Source organism: Sinocyclocheilus rhinocerous, unplaced genomic scaffold (genome assembly GCF_001515625.1).
Source record: "Sinocyclocheilus rhinocerous isolate Xijiao unplaced genomic scaffold, SAMN03320098_v1.1 scaffold561, whole genome shotgun sequence".
NCBI classification, from domain to species: domain Eukaryota; kingdom Metazoa; phylum Chordata; class Actinopteri; order Cypriniformes; family Cyprinidae; genus Sinocyclocheilus; species Sinocyclocheilus rhinocerous.
Window position 1 is genome coordinate 841,918 of NW_015641041.1, and position 15,628 is coordinate 857,545.

At 36.9% G+C, this 15,628-nt stretch overlaps 1 protein-coding gene across 2 annotated transcripts in view; it reads right to left on the reverse strand.

Moving 5' to 3' along the window:
• LOC107754343 (synaptotagmin-7-like) overlaps nt 1-15,628 on the reverse strand; it is a 132,972-nt gene that overhangs the window by 115,927 nt on the left and 1,417 nt on the right. The window lies entirely within an intron of this gene.

Sequence of the window (15,628 nt, forward strand, 5' to 3'; positions counted from 1 at the left end):
GATAGATAGATAGATAGATAGATAGATAGATAGACAGACAGACAGACAGACAGACAGACGACTGGATGGAAGGAAAACAGACAGACAGGAAGACAGATAGACAGACAGATAGACAGACAGACAGATAGACAGATAGATAGATAGATAGATAGATAGATAGACTGGGAAAAACAGATCAAGATATGAGAATAAAAGGACAACATGGTGGAAGAAGAGGAATGAAGGAATGAACAGACTCTGAAAACATGGCACTCGTTCAGCACAATCTGTCCATCTCAACACATTGCCAGATTTTAACACACACACACACAAACACACACACACTCACACAAATCTCTTCTAACAACCTTGTTTAAACACACACATGAATCTGATGAATTTCCAGGCTGCGTTTGATGCATCATTTGTTATGGATGAATATCTATTGCCTGTATCTATTGAGTATATTTCTATACTCTGCTTTCGTATGTTGCTGTGTACTGTATTGTTGTTTGCATTATTTAATTGATAGTATTTGTTTATCGGTTCATTAGCCTTCATCTACACTCAGACTTCTGCAGATACAGTTCAACCGCTGCTACAGCTGGAAGATGCAATATATATAAAGACTGTGCATAACATATATGACATCCTATAAATAAACACAAACACACACACGCTTCCGTCAACTCACAGAGAAAGCACAACCTCACACACATTCAGCTTCTTTTCTCTCCCTCAGAGTGAAACACACACACAACAGTCTCTTTCCACTTAGCACAAAAATATCAAACATGAATAGTGAGTCACACACGCGCTCTCTTTCGTTCCGTATCCAGCCCTCTGGAGAGGCTCTCTGCTCTCCGGAGAGGAAAGTGATTAAAAGATTTTTCCCTGTTTTTCCTTTCACAGCTCCTCAAAAGCACGGCGCAAAACATGACAGGCCTTCACACACACACACACACATATACACACACACATACATATACACAAGTGTGCGGCGGTGAGTGGTGGGTTTGTGATGTCATACCTCAGTCATTATCTAGTTGCTGTCGCTGTGCTGGATTTTTGTTTTGTTTTTAAACACTACTTGGTTTTGTAACCTTAGTGATTATTTGGTCTCCTTTTTACGCTCTTCCTATAATTCCACAGTTCTGCTTTCTTCGATAGCTTCGAGTTCCTCAAAACAGTTGGAGAGAAGAGAATAAAAGGAGAAGAAAATAAGATGAAAAAGAAAGAAAACAAGAGGATGAATTGGGATGAGATGAAAGGAGAGAATGAGAAGAAAGGAAAAGGAAACGGAATCATGAGATGAGATGCAGCTGCATGATTAATCGAAATAAAAGCAAAATCACTATATGGCTTAGGGCCATTATTAAAAGGCAAATGCTGCAATTTAAATGAAAACACATATGCACTGCATGTTTCAATGTGAAGCATTGTGTTCATTTACACGTGAGCAGCTCATGATCCAGTGTTTTCAGCATCTCAATGCGAATCGGTTCACAGTAAATGCTGCTCCACACAAACTCATCTCTACATCTGCTCTAAGTTTGGGTCGCTTATAACATGCATTTGGGAATGCAACATGCGCCAACCATCATCCCAAATGTGTAATAAGAAGCCCTTATAAACTGGCAGTTGTCAGCAAAACAGTTTTAAAGTCTTCCCGCAGTTTTCCACCAAAATAAAATCTTGATGGTCTAATGTTGGAAAATGAAGTGTAATTTTACAGTTGTACTGTGCAATAAAATTATTGTATTTTTTTCTTTAATACCAGATTTAATAATAATAATAATAATAATTGTATTTATATTTAAAAAATTATTATTATTATTTTATTTTCAAATTGCTCTAAAAGCTTGATGAGTTATAATCTGAACATGAAAAAAATTAAGATTGCTATAAATATTAGAAGTGTAATTTTACAGTTGTACAGTACTGTACAATAAAATTATCATAAATGTGTTTTCTTTAACATCAGATTTTATAATAATAATAATAATGTTAATTTATTATTATTATTATTATTATTATTATTACATAGCCACATTGATATATAATAACAGGTTTTGGCAAAATTTTACATTAAACGACATAACAATATATTAGAAATTATACAGAATAATATATTGTGTAAATATATTACAATATACTGAATAATACATAAGGAATTGCCGCTTTTCATATATTGAAAAATATGTGACAATATATTTACTTATATATCATAATATATGTAATTTTATATTCAGTAATACACTTTATAATATATAGATAATATATGATACTGCATGTGTAAAATAATGCATATATTTACTAATGCAGTATATACACACATATATGGAAATGGGCTATATATTTCTTATATTTATCATTTATGATATCTGCTCATACTAAACACTTAATGAAGAGACTATCACTGTGCTGAAAACTGCACAGCCATTACTTTTTAAATAAAGTAACGTATAATCTAATGATATTTGTCCAGTCATCATTCTAACCACAGGCTCTACTCCTCTGCACAATGGTGACCCCACAAACTTACACACACCAGAAACCCTTTTACATTTCAATTACAACATTAAACACTAACAGATCTCCCCTATATTAATATTGAGCAAAAACACATGAAATAACACTTAATTTTAACATTTTTACTCTCCTTTAGCAGTCACAAGCAAAGCATGCTGGGAATTAGAAATCTGCTGTAACTCATTCAGTGAATGTGTGCATATATGTGTGTACATACATTCACATTTATATGGGAGCACCTATGTGCAATATATACTAAATAAAGAATCAAACAATGAATATTCTAAATATATTTGTATGTATCAATACATAGCCTTATATTGTCAATGCATATATTGCTGTATATTGAAAAATATAAGCACTAGTTTCCAATATATGGAAATGTATTATGTAATATATCGCATTATATGTTGCAGTATATTCCCATATATTTTTGTTTCGTAAGGGATGCTGCTCATATTGAACTAAGGCATGGTTGCATAACACGTTGCATGCATTAAAGTCCATGTCGTGTGCGTTCACACACACAGGCACGTATACAGCGTCATGTAGCTGTATGACGAAAGCCTTTGATGTCTCAGTTCCTCCCTGTGCTACTCTCATCCTCAGTAAACCTGCTCTCACCTCTGAGTTTACAAAGTTGCTCAATCTGACTGTCTGCGCTCGCTCAGAGACACATTCACTGCTCTCCTCTACATGACCTTGACTGAAGAATCACTCCAGGGGTTCTTCTCTCCATCATTCTGTCATGCACATTTTGACATATTAATCCTGCTTCCGAAACTTCAAATTGTCTGAGAGTCCGTCCGGAGACAGTCCTGAGAGAAGAAATGAGATGAGAGACGGGAAGAGAAAATGAGTGGTGGGATAAGACAAAAAAAAAGTGAGATGAGGCAACATGAAAATGAGAGACGAGAAAAGGGATGAGACAAAATGAGAAATTGAGAGGAGAGGTAGTGAAGAAATTAGCAAAAAAAAAAAAGTCAAGCTGAGACCAACTAAGAAAAAGTGTGAAGAAATGAAAATCAAGAAGTAAAAAGAAGAAACGAGAAGAGACAAGTCAAGACTAGACGAGTCGATTTGAAAGGAAAAATGAAGAGAGGAGAAATAAAAAAGGAAAGAGACTAGATGAGAAAGTGAGACGGAGAAGAAACAAGCAACCAAATATTTTAGGAAAGACAAAACTGGAAAAGGTGAGAAAATAAATGTAAAGAAGGGAGGAAAGAAGACGAGACAAGATGAGAAAAGAGATCGTATTGAGACGAAAAGAAGAGCAGTCAAAGAAGAAATAAGCAGACAATAGTTGAGGAAAAACAAAATGAGAAGAGACAAGAAAACGCAAAGTTGGACAAGTAAACAAAAAATTCAAGCTGAGACCCACCGAGAAACAAAAGGAACAAAAAGAGAAAAAACAGCAGGAGAGGAGACGAGAAAAGAGAAGAGAAGAAAATGAAGCTTGTCGAGACAAGACAAGAATAAGAGGCGGAGAAGAAACAAGCAAACAACAGATGAGGTGAGTAAGACGAAATGACAAGAGACAAGACAAGAAGTAAGAAGAGACAACGCGAGATGAGACATGTAGAGAGGAAAAGAGAAAATGAGAGGTGAGTCAGAAGAAGTAAAAAAAAAAAAAAAGTCAAGCTGAGACCAACAGAGAAGAGAAGAGAAGAGAAGAGAACAGACGACTGGACAAGTGTCTTCCGTCCCTCTCTGAATGACAAGTGAGTCTGGACCGAACTCAAGTCCACTCCGCTGGAGTGCTGCGATCCCTCTTTTAGACTGAATTAATACACTCGCTCTTGTCAGATGGAGCCAAAACCCTGCTTTTAGAGCTGGAGGAAAATCAAGAGGGTCATCACCATAACTCTGCACAGGAGAAGCTACATCTGCATTATGAAGACCAGAGGACTTTACAGCGTTAGACACATTCAGTTGTCCACTGATTTTCTGATCCAGTGCAAACTATATTATCATCACACAGCTCTATATGTATACTCCTGTAAAGCAATATACACTATATAGCAAATCTCAACTGTTGACTTATTTCTTTGCAAAATGTAACTATATTTTCGCACAGCTCTATATATAAAGTTACATGTATAAATATATCCAACTTTATCTGCATACATACAGTACAGTCACATAAAGCTATATATACTATATATAGCAACTCTCAACTGGCAGATTTTTTTTTGTCGCAAAATGTAACTATATATATGAAGTTGTATATAAAATATGTCCAACTTTATCTTTATACATGCAGTATAATCACATAGGGTGACAAACAGTATATATTATATTGCATATCTCAATGGCTTGATTGCTTGTATCATTGCAAAATGTAACTATATTATCTCCCTGCTCTTTAAACAAAGTTGGATACATAAGTATGTCCAACTTTATTTACATAAATACAGTATACTCACATAGGATGATATATAGCATATCTCAAAGGATTAATTGCTTCACAAAATTACATTTTGTAATGTATCATCACAAAATATTATCTCCCAACTTGACTATGAGGCATAAAAATGTTAAGATATAAACATCAACATCATGATTTCCTGTAAAGCTGCTTTGAAACAATATGTATTGTGAAAAGCAATATACAAATAAATTTGACTTGAAATCTGACTTGACATTTTGCATGCTTCAGTACTGTCTGCTGACAAGAGTCTGACCTAAAATCTCCTCACCGTCTCATCCGATGCCACCGAGCCGAACGCGAGGCTATTTGAGGAGCAACGACTCTATTTCAGGTGCCCTCACACAATGCCTATAAGTTAGCTCCTGTAGTAGTGTCTGTGTGTGTGTGTGTGTGTGTGTGTGTGTTTATGAGAAAGATCCCACCACCAGCTCTTTACATTGAACTACATGGGCCACGTAAACAAGAAGCTGCTAGCATCACGAAACAGACAATCCCTTTCGCGTCTCATAATGCCTATACTTCATGTCATTTCACTGGGGGGTGGTTTTCCAGCTAATGAAAATGGAGTATGATTACACACACGCAAATAATTCTCTCTCTCTCTCTCAGCTATCCATTTAAATTCTACCCATCCAAACAGACTCGCGCATTAGTGTGGACTCACAGTAGTCGTTCTGTCTCGATCCTGCCAACTGCATCTCATCCAAACACAAGCGGGACACACCCAGGATGGCAAGACGGGCCAGACGTTGGCAACAAGACATCAAAATAAATAAAACAGATAACAAGGAGCGATCCAAACCACTACTTTAGCAATCTGTTGTTTAAATATTATAGCATGCATGACCTTAGAAACATCAAGGTCATGGGTTCGATTTCAAGGGATCTTAGGAATTTATAAAATCGTATACTTATTTGAATGCAATGTAAGTCACTTTGGATAAAAGAATCTTCCAAATGCATAACTATAAACATACACTGTAAATAATTTTTGTTGTTTTCACAGTATATTACTGTATTCTCAACAGTCCCCTTCTGTACAGTCTGCATACAGTATGTTACTGTGAATTTTCAGTGCATTCTGGGAAAATAATAGCCTACTTTAAATCTGAAATACAGTAGTGCTAAACGACCACAAAAAACAACCACACACCTCTGCGTGCAACGGCTCTGTGACGGACTCATCGTGAAGATGAAAGCCCACAAGAGAGTAGGCTATGCTAGATTAACTTTAATTTTCGACCTTTTAATCGCTTTATACATTTTATTCTGATGTTGCTTGCAAGATATAAAGCTATGTTAGTTTCCATTAGAATATTTGAGCTAGCGCTCAATTTCTGAGTCAAGCTGTGCTAACTAGACTAAAATCTCAGCTTTCAAATGTTGTCACTTTTTAATAAACTCAAACAATAAACACAGTTTTGTGGCTCTTTAATGTGCCGTGACAGATCTCTGTAGCGCCTCAGTTCAAGCGGCATGTGAACCGATCCTTTCTTCATCTTTACTAGTTAGAGCACGAAATAAACATGAATGAACATCAGAAGGTATCTTGTTTCAACTGCAGGAAGACGTCAATACACCATTTTTCAAGTTCAAGTCCACCGATGTATATCTACTCTTCTGTCTGGTTTGTTTGTCAGACAAAATGACAGATTCTGCGTTATGATTGGTCAGATCGCCTGTCAATCAAACTCCCGGTGAAGGGTGAATTTAGGGCTGGACGATATGGCCAAAATTGATATCACGATATATTTCTTAATTTCGGTCGATACGATATAATTCCGATATCGATATGAACACTATTTATCTGAAATAGAAATCTTTTGTAACATTATAAATGCCTTTATCATCACTTTTGATCAATTTTAAGCATCCTTGCTAAATAAAAGTATAATTTCTATAATTTCTTTCCCCTGGTAATGTATATCGAAATATCGGAAATGTGTTTAAAAATCATATCACCGTTATTGAAAAAAATTATATCGCGATACATATTGATATTGAATTATTGTCCAGCCCTAGGTGAATTACAGTATATATACATCGTATTCTGTGTTTAAGTGATAAAAGCCAATAAAACATAAAATGACCTTAATAAAATGCCATGTTTTGAAAACGTTCATGTTATTATAGACTTAAATTTAGCTTGGCAAGCGCTGCTTTTAGAGCCTATCTAGACAGCATTTGTGGTTTTGTTGATTACCACAGAAAATAATTTTGACTCGTTCCTCAGTTTTAAAAAACTAGTCACGGTTACAGTAAATCACTTGAAATTGAAGTAAACAGGACTTAGCACTTTGAGGGTCTAAAAGTAGATATTTTAGGCTCACATTTTTGTTAAAAGCATTTAAAAGCACATAAATATGTTTATTTAATTGTCTAAATCATCCTTTTTAGCGGCTGAATTACTGTTCTAGGCAGATAAATTTCTGGTAATGTAATTCCTGTGAGTGCAATTTGTTTTCGGTAATCTTTCATGACGGTATCATAAGAAAATTACAGGGTTTAAAGCATCATAGCGTAGATTGTAATACGTCTTGCATATGACTTTGAGACAAGATTAGTCAATTATTCTCCCTTATAAGTCTCATGTTAACATGTATAATGCGAGTCTTAACGTTTACGTCCATTCTAAGTTCTTTACTGTATCCATGAAACCAAACTGAAGAACAAATTACCAATGATATTCAGTGGTAGGCAACTGCAAATGCTGTCAACAGAGATTCATGTAGGGTGGAGGTAAATATCATGCAACAATGTTTTTCTGCAAAGTCAGACCTCTCTTTCTCCTCCTTTCGCTGTCTGGCGTGCTCTCCTTTCCGTTTCTTGCTAATCACTTTGATGACTCTTAAATTGTAATCCAGATCGCTGCAAATTACATTAATGGCCACTAGTGCCACTAATTTGTGCAACAATAAATATTGCCTCAGAAGATATGATTTCACAGAGTCACCATGACTTGAATATTTGTCATCGTGCACTGGGGCGTTCGGGCCACTGTTTTGATTCAGTCCGACCCCAGGGTCGAAATTAGCATTAATCAATGAGACAGACGGACCTTTAATCGCTCATCAGACTACCGGATCAGATAGCGACGCTTTCCGGCGTTTTAAGGTGGCCAAATTATGAACAATTACTCCATTAAACCTGCACTTAAACTTCTCATTTGAAAGACTTCAAGACTCGGTGTCCTTCAATGAATCAATTGTGATGGCAAATGTTTAATAGAATAGAAAAAGTAAAACCTGGGACTCTGAAATATAACACGCTCACTCATAAGGTCACACGCTTCTCTCCGTTCGTGACGATAATTGAATTTTACTGCTGAAGAATGCGCCGTAAGAAGCATGGAAATGAACCATGTGTCCTTCGCACTTCATTCAAGGTCACGTCTGCACTCCCACTTGCCAATAAAATCAATCGCATGACCGGCCTGTGACAGAGAGTGCAACAGATCATTTCTAAAGAATCGTGAGCGAGCGGTCGCGTTTAACTTTGATACATGCGGACATATTCATTAGCTGACAATTTTGGCATCTAATATTCATTATGATGAAGAGGTTCAAACAATCAATTTCTTGTTTCTCATAAGAGCAGGGTAAGATCCAGCAGAGCTTAAAATCAATGCTCTTCCCTCTCACTTATCCTCTGTATAATAGCTCGGTACTGGTTTCCAATTACTCTCCCTTGTTGTCCGAGCTCAGATACTGTGAGTAATATTCTAAAGAACGACGGGTCAGAGGAGCGACTCTCCAAGGGCTCAGCGGCCATCTTCGACCTGGATTTTAGAAACTCCTGAAGCTGGAAGTAATACATCTAAGGGGCAACAATGGCTCTGTAACTCTTTGAATGGTGTTGAGACTTAATTATTACTATCTAGAGGTGTTTCGATCGAGAATGACTATGTGTTTTTGAACAAATCTTTTAAGTGAACAAATCATCCTTCCTTTGTAAAGTGCTTGACTGCTTTGGTGACCTTATCCTGCCTTCAAAAACTGAATGTAACACAAGTAAATAGTGTTATACTGCAGAATGAGCAAAGATTGCATTGGCTGGACCAACCAAATGAATATGTTCCTTCACTGAATGAATCAGAGTGAATTTAAAGCAGCTGTATGTAGTAGTTTTGTGTGTTTTTTGGACTTTGGAGTCCCCTACAGTTAAGTGGAATTCACTGTCGTAATTGCAATGGATAGCTGTACACATGCATTTGTTGCTGCCGTAAAACAATCCACCCTTTTAGCGGGATTTCCTACACGTTCACCAAGCTTACTCCTCGCAAAACAGATGTTTCGGGAGGAACGTGAGAAAGCAACAGAAGCCATTCGGCTTATTAAAATTCAGTGTGCCATCAGAATAATTTTGGAACTGATATTTCAAGGTAAAAAACTTCGATACAATTGCTTTAAGTCTTTGACAAGCCACTCTTTAGTGAATGAACTGAATAAATATGAACAAAACACGTTCGAGAACTAAAATTTGCTGACCGAACGAAAGGGGCTGTGTCGTTCGTTCAGTCCAGCATAGCACTAAAACGGTTTAATAGGTATTCAAATAGCAATTTCTGAATGTGTAAAAATGACTGATGAGCACACACAATTAAAATTACACTAATTGGCAGTAGCCTTTTGGGAATGCATTGCTTTGGTGCACAACTGGTTGCCCAACACTGTTAAAGAACATTATAATACAATTTTCATACTCATGTAATTCATTTAAGCAGTCTATTGTTGTCTTTTTTCTATAGCAAGATAAAAAGTCAAGCTCAGCAGTCCCACAAAATGGGACAATAAACTATTGGAAATAATAATAGACTGACACTATTTGTCTTTGTAGATTTGTAGATATGCTGGTTTTCCTCATTTATACGATAATAAGACATTTTGGTTGTGAACAATTCGGTGTGGCCCAAAAAGTGGTCGGAAAAACAAGTTTATCCATTGATGGCCATTCAAGACTTGCAATGAAAGCAACATTTAAAGAGATAGTTCACCCAAAAATGAAAATTACCTCATGATTAACTCACCCTCAAGCCATATGTGTATACGACTTTCTTCTTTCAGACGAATTTAATCAGAGTTCTATAAAAAAACGTCCAGGCTCTTCCAAGCTTTATAATGGCAGTGAATGGGGGTCAAGATTTTGAAGCACAAAAAAGTGCATCCATTTATCATAAAAAGTACTCCACACGGCTCCGGGAGGGTTAATAAAGGCCTTCTGAAGCTAATCGATGCGTTAGTGTAAGAAAAATATCCATCTTTAAAACTTTATAAACCATAATCTCTATACATCATAATCTCCATAATCCTCGGCTCCATGTGGAGTACTTTTTATGATGGATGGATGCACTTTTTTGGACTTCAAAATCTTGACCCCCATTCACTGCCATTATAAAGCTTGGAAGAGCCTGGACATTTTTAATATAACTCCGATTGTATTCATCTGAAAGAAGAAAGTCGTATACACCTAGGATGGCTTGAGGGTGAGTAAATCATGAGGTAATTTGGGTGAACTATCCCTTTAAACTGCAAAACAAAAATCATTAAAATATACTACTGTAGATGTTTCACCAGTGCCAGAAGTTTTTGGAGGGTTCTCAACAGAATGAAATGTATTTTTCGATGTCTCTTCCATGACAATTACGGCTCCGATTATTGGCTCCAAAAATGTGCGCTCATAAACAAAAATGGCAGCATTCAGGTCAATCTGAACTAAATGCATATGCAAACTCATTTATGCAACCTACTGAACAAATTAAAACAACCAAAACCAAATGGCTAAAACCAGAAGTCACTACACTCTAAAAAATGCTGGGTTGTTTCAACCCAACTTTGGGTCAAATATGGACTAACCCAACTTTGGAGTGTAGGATGAATCAAAATAATAAAACCAATACTAATAATACTAATAAGGAGCCATTGTACAATCAGTAATGTTTCTAAATGGGCCTCAGATTCATTCAACAAACATTCACAACAATAGATCTTGGTTACAGATCTATGGTATTTAGTACCGAAATACACTTAAAATGTGTATTGTGGCAGCTTAATGAGAAAATTCTGTTGATTTGACACTGCAGTCGCTCAAGGTTTAAATACAGCCATTCAGCTAGAACAGTCTATAGAGGTGCAGGCAATTTGTCTCTTTTTATTTCTTTCTCTGTTCGTCTGTGTCTCTCCATCTCTCTCTCTTTCAGATCAACAGGATTGCATGAATAATACATAAACTGTCAATCATTTCAGCACATTATACTCCTGTCATCTTCTGTGCCTCGGTGACACGTCCATATTTACACACATACACTTTTTTTACCGTTTGGTCCATTCCCTCACTTATCATCCGCAATCTGTCCACTTCTTCACTCAATACAGTCACACATACACAAACCTATCCAGCATGAGGGGCCAGAAATGGACTTGATAAATGAAAACCAATTCTTGAACCTTACATTTAGTCCCCCAGTCTTTAATATTTGGTTCATTCTTGTGAGTAGCTCCATATATCAATGACTTAAATCGATGAAACACACACAGAGAGATGTAATAATCAATAACGGGCCTTAAGTTTCTTAATTTTCTAAACTATTGATAAAGCCTTATGGATGTGTACAGAAGCAATCCACAACTCCCAAGCACTTTATATAAGAGGTTTGCTTGGTTTGAAACTCATATTAAAGTCACATTTGCATTGTCATCTGTATTTAATAAAAACGAGTCATTGAAGAAAGAGTAACAAGCATGAATGATGTCTAATAGAAACAGTAGGAGAGGGGGGTGAGGCTCCAGATTGTGTTTAACATCCCTACAGTCTGTTCGTGATTCGGTATTCGTTCCTCAAAACAAGTTATTTTATCTCATTGTGCGTTTTAGCGTTTTTAATCGAACACAATTAGTGGCTCATAAACCCACACTTGTGATCATTCATGTGACAACATTTGCAAAAGCATCTCTTTATCAATTAACTCAGAAAAATAATGACAGAGAAACACGCCGACTGTTAAAATAAAACAGCGAGAGACAAACTCGACCACGTGCTTTAACCTTGAAACGCGTGAAGAATTAAAAGTGTGTGGCTACACAACATCACCTGTCAAAACACTTCATCAATTAACTCCATCGATCAATTAAACCATCAACAAACACGCTCCCCAACATGTAAAGGCTTTCGATTACCTGATTGAAGGTAAATCCCGATTGAGTGAGTGCACCTGCCCTGATAGCACACTTACATCACGGAGATGTCTATTTGACGTCTGCATTTACATCTGCAAGACATATTTTTTAGAGTGTTTGCTCATCGGCATTATGTCTATAGGACATTTCTTAACAGATGTCAAATAGACGTTTAGAAGATGTCTTTAAGATGTTTATGATTTAGAATGAATGTAAAACTGACATTTTAAAGACGTCTATCAGATGTTTGTACACAGCAGATGCTTTCCAGATGAAGCGATCTTTAACAGACATCTTGCAGACGTACGTGTGCTATCTGGGTGTGGACTGATTGTGTACTAGTGGTTGTTTGTTCGTGAAAGAATCGGCGTTTTAAACGACTCTTTTAAGTGAACAAATTGTTATCGTTCAATTCGATGCTGTGCTTTCACTGGATCTCCCTTTGGAAACGTGTGCCCGCTTTCCTGACTATAGCACGAACCAATAGCATTCGAGCACATTCTCTAAAGGAGAATTTCGTTGGTTGAACATGCTGAAAGAATACGCCTCCTTCACTACACGAGTCACCTGAACAAGACTGAACAAAAGAACCACTGAATAAACATCTAATTTGTAAACGAACTGAATGAACTGGGAGGTGGCAATGAAAAAATTAATGAACACTGTTTATGGAGTTTCGTAGTATTCCAGATAAGCAAAGTTTAATAAAATACAACAAGGCTTGTTTCGGTATACTTGCTCGAGTGAATGACAATGACTCACTAGCTCCATAACACACAAAAGATTAGGTTGTCGCCACCTGCAGGCGTAACCATGTAGAAAGGCAACTGAATGAATCGATGAACAAATCGTTAATAGATTAAAAAGATTTGAATCGCTGAGATGCATTGTCCCAGCCATTAGTAGGTAGATGTTTTGCTAACCTTGGGTGTGTTTCCCAAAAGCAACTATGGTCGCAAGTTCCATCGTTACCAATAGTTCAATGGAACTTGCGACCATAGTTAGCTAACGATGCTTTTGGGAAATGCACCCCTTCTCGAGATGAGAAAGAAGCAAAACCTGAATGAACCTTCTCATGGGAATTGTTCATAAATGGACTAAATGACACCTCATTTGTAAACAAACCAAAAGAAATGAGACGTGACGTTGAACAAAACGAACAAATTGAGTATTTAAAAAATCATTATGATGCTTAAACACTGTTTATTGAGCTTCTTAGTAGATTTGCAGAAAAAAGTGTAGTAAGACTTTTTCGTTTGACTCGCTCGAGTGAATGACTCAATGACTCCAGACATCTTGCAGACGTACGTGTGCTATCTGGGTGTGGACTGATTGTGTACTAGTGGTTGTTTGTTCGTGAAAGAATCGGCGTTTTAAACGACTCTTTTAAGTGAACAAATTGTTATCGTTCAATTCGATGCTGTGCTTTCACTGGATCTCCCTTTGGAAACGTGTGCCCGCTTTCCTGACTATAGCACGAACCAATAGCATTCGAGCACATTCTCTAAAGGAGAATTTCGTTGGTTGAACATGCTGAAAGAATACGCCTCCTTCACTACACGAGTCACCTGAACAAGACTGAACAAAAGAACCACTGAATAAACATCTAATTTGTAAACGAACTGAATGAACTGGGAGGTGGCAATGAAAAAATTAATGAACACTGTTTATGGAGTTTCGTAGTATTCCAGATAAGCAAAGTTTAATAAAATACAACAAGGCTTGTTTCGGTATACTTGCTCGAGTGAATGACAATGACTCACTAGCTCCATAACACACAAAAGATTAGGTTGTCGCCACCTGCAGGCGTAACCATGTAGAAAGGCCACTGAATGAATCGATGAACAAATCGTTAATAGATTAAAAAGATTTGAATCGCTGAGATGCATTGTCCCAGCCATTAGTAGGTAGATGTTTTGCTAACCTTGGGTGTGTTTCCCAAAAGCAACTATGGTCGCAAGTTCCATCGTTACCAATAGTTCAATGGAACTTGCGACCATAGTTAGCTAACGATGCTTTTGGGAAATGCACCCCTTCTCGAGATGAGAAAGAAGCAAAACCTGAATGAACCTTCTCATGGGAATTGTTCATAAATGGACTAAATGACACCTCATTTGTAAACAAACCAAAAGAAATGAGACGTGACGTTGAACAAAACGAACAAATTGAGTATTTAAAAAATCATTATGATGCTTAAACACTGTTTATTGAGCTTCTTAGTAGATTTGCAGAAAAAAGTGTAGTAAGACTTTTTCGTTTGACTCGCTCGAGTGAATGACTCAATGACTCACTCAACAAAAGACACAAAAGACTTCCCTGATAGCACACGTACATCACAGAGACATCTATTTGACGTCTGCAAGACGTATTTTTAGAGTGTTTGCTCATCTGCAATAGGACGTTTCCTATCAGATGTCAAATAGACGTTTAGAAGATGTCTTTAAAGGTGAAATATCATGAAGATCTGACTTTTCCAGGTTTTAAGTGCTATAATCAGGTCCCCGGTGCATCTACCAACCAAGGAAGCGTGAAAAAGTTCGGTAACTTTGTTTTGGTAAGCCTTTTTCTGCAAGCGTCTGAAAAAACGATGGCGTCTGATTTCGCTCCCCTAGTGACGTGGCAAAGGGATCTCATTATAATATTACTATGGTTTAAAACGCATGATTTCAGCGCGCTAAACATGATAATCAGAACCAAAACCGAAGTTTTTAGCAGGTCAGAGCTGTAATGGCGCAGCTCTATTCTGGAAAAGGGTGCGGAGAGCATTAGCTCATTTGCATTTAAAGAGACATGCTCTATTACAACATGCTCTAATACAGTTTGTTTCTGCTTCCACTCAAAATAGGCATTTTCAAAATGATATAATAAATGATCTGTGGGGTATTTTGAACTGAAACTTCACAGACACATTCTGGGGACACCAGAGACTCATATTACATATTGCAAAAAGGGGCATAATATGTCTCCTTTAAGTTGTTTATGATTTAGAATGAATGTAAAACTGACATCTTAGAGACGTCTATCAGATGTTTGTACACAGCAGATGCTTTCCAGATGAAGCGATATTTAACAGACATCTTGCAGACGTAGGTGTGTTATCTGGCTTGGTTGTCACCGTCTGGTAAGAAAGGTCACTGAATGAATCAGCGAACAAACCTTTAATAGGTTCAAAAGATTTGAATCGCTGAGATGAGTCAAAGTCCCAGCCACTAGCAGACACGTTCTGCTAACCTTTTCGGGATGAGAAAAAAAGCAACTGAAGCCTAACTGAACTTGCTCATGGGAATTGCTCATAAATGGACTAAATTATGTCTTAATTAGTAAATATTGCTTTAATTAGAATGACATAACAGTAATTATGATAACCTTCCAAGCAAACATGGAACAATTCCTTGTGTGACTCCTGTTTGGTTATTTCAGGGAACCAATTCTCAACGTTTGGTTCGTTTTATCACGAACACTTTGTAAATGTACATTCAATTATGTTCAACTATACAGATTTGTGTTTGCAGGA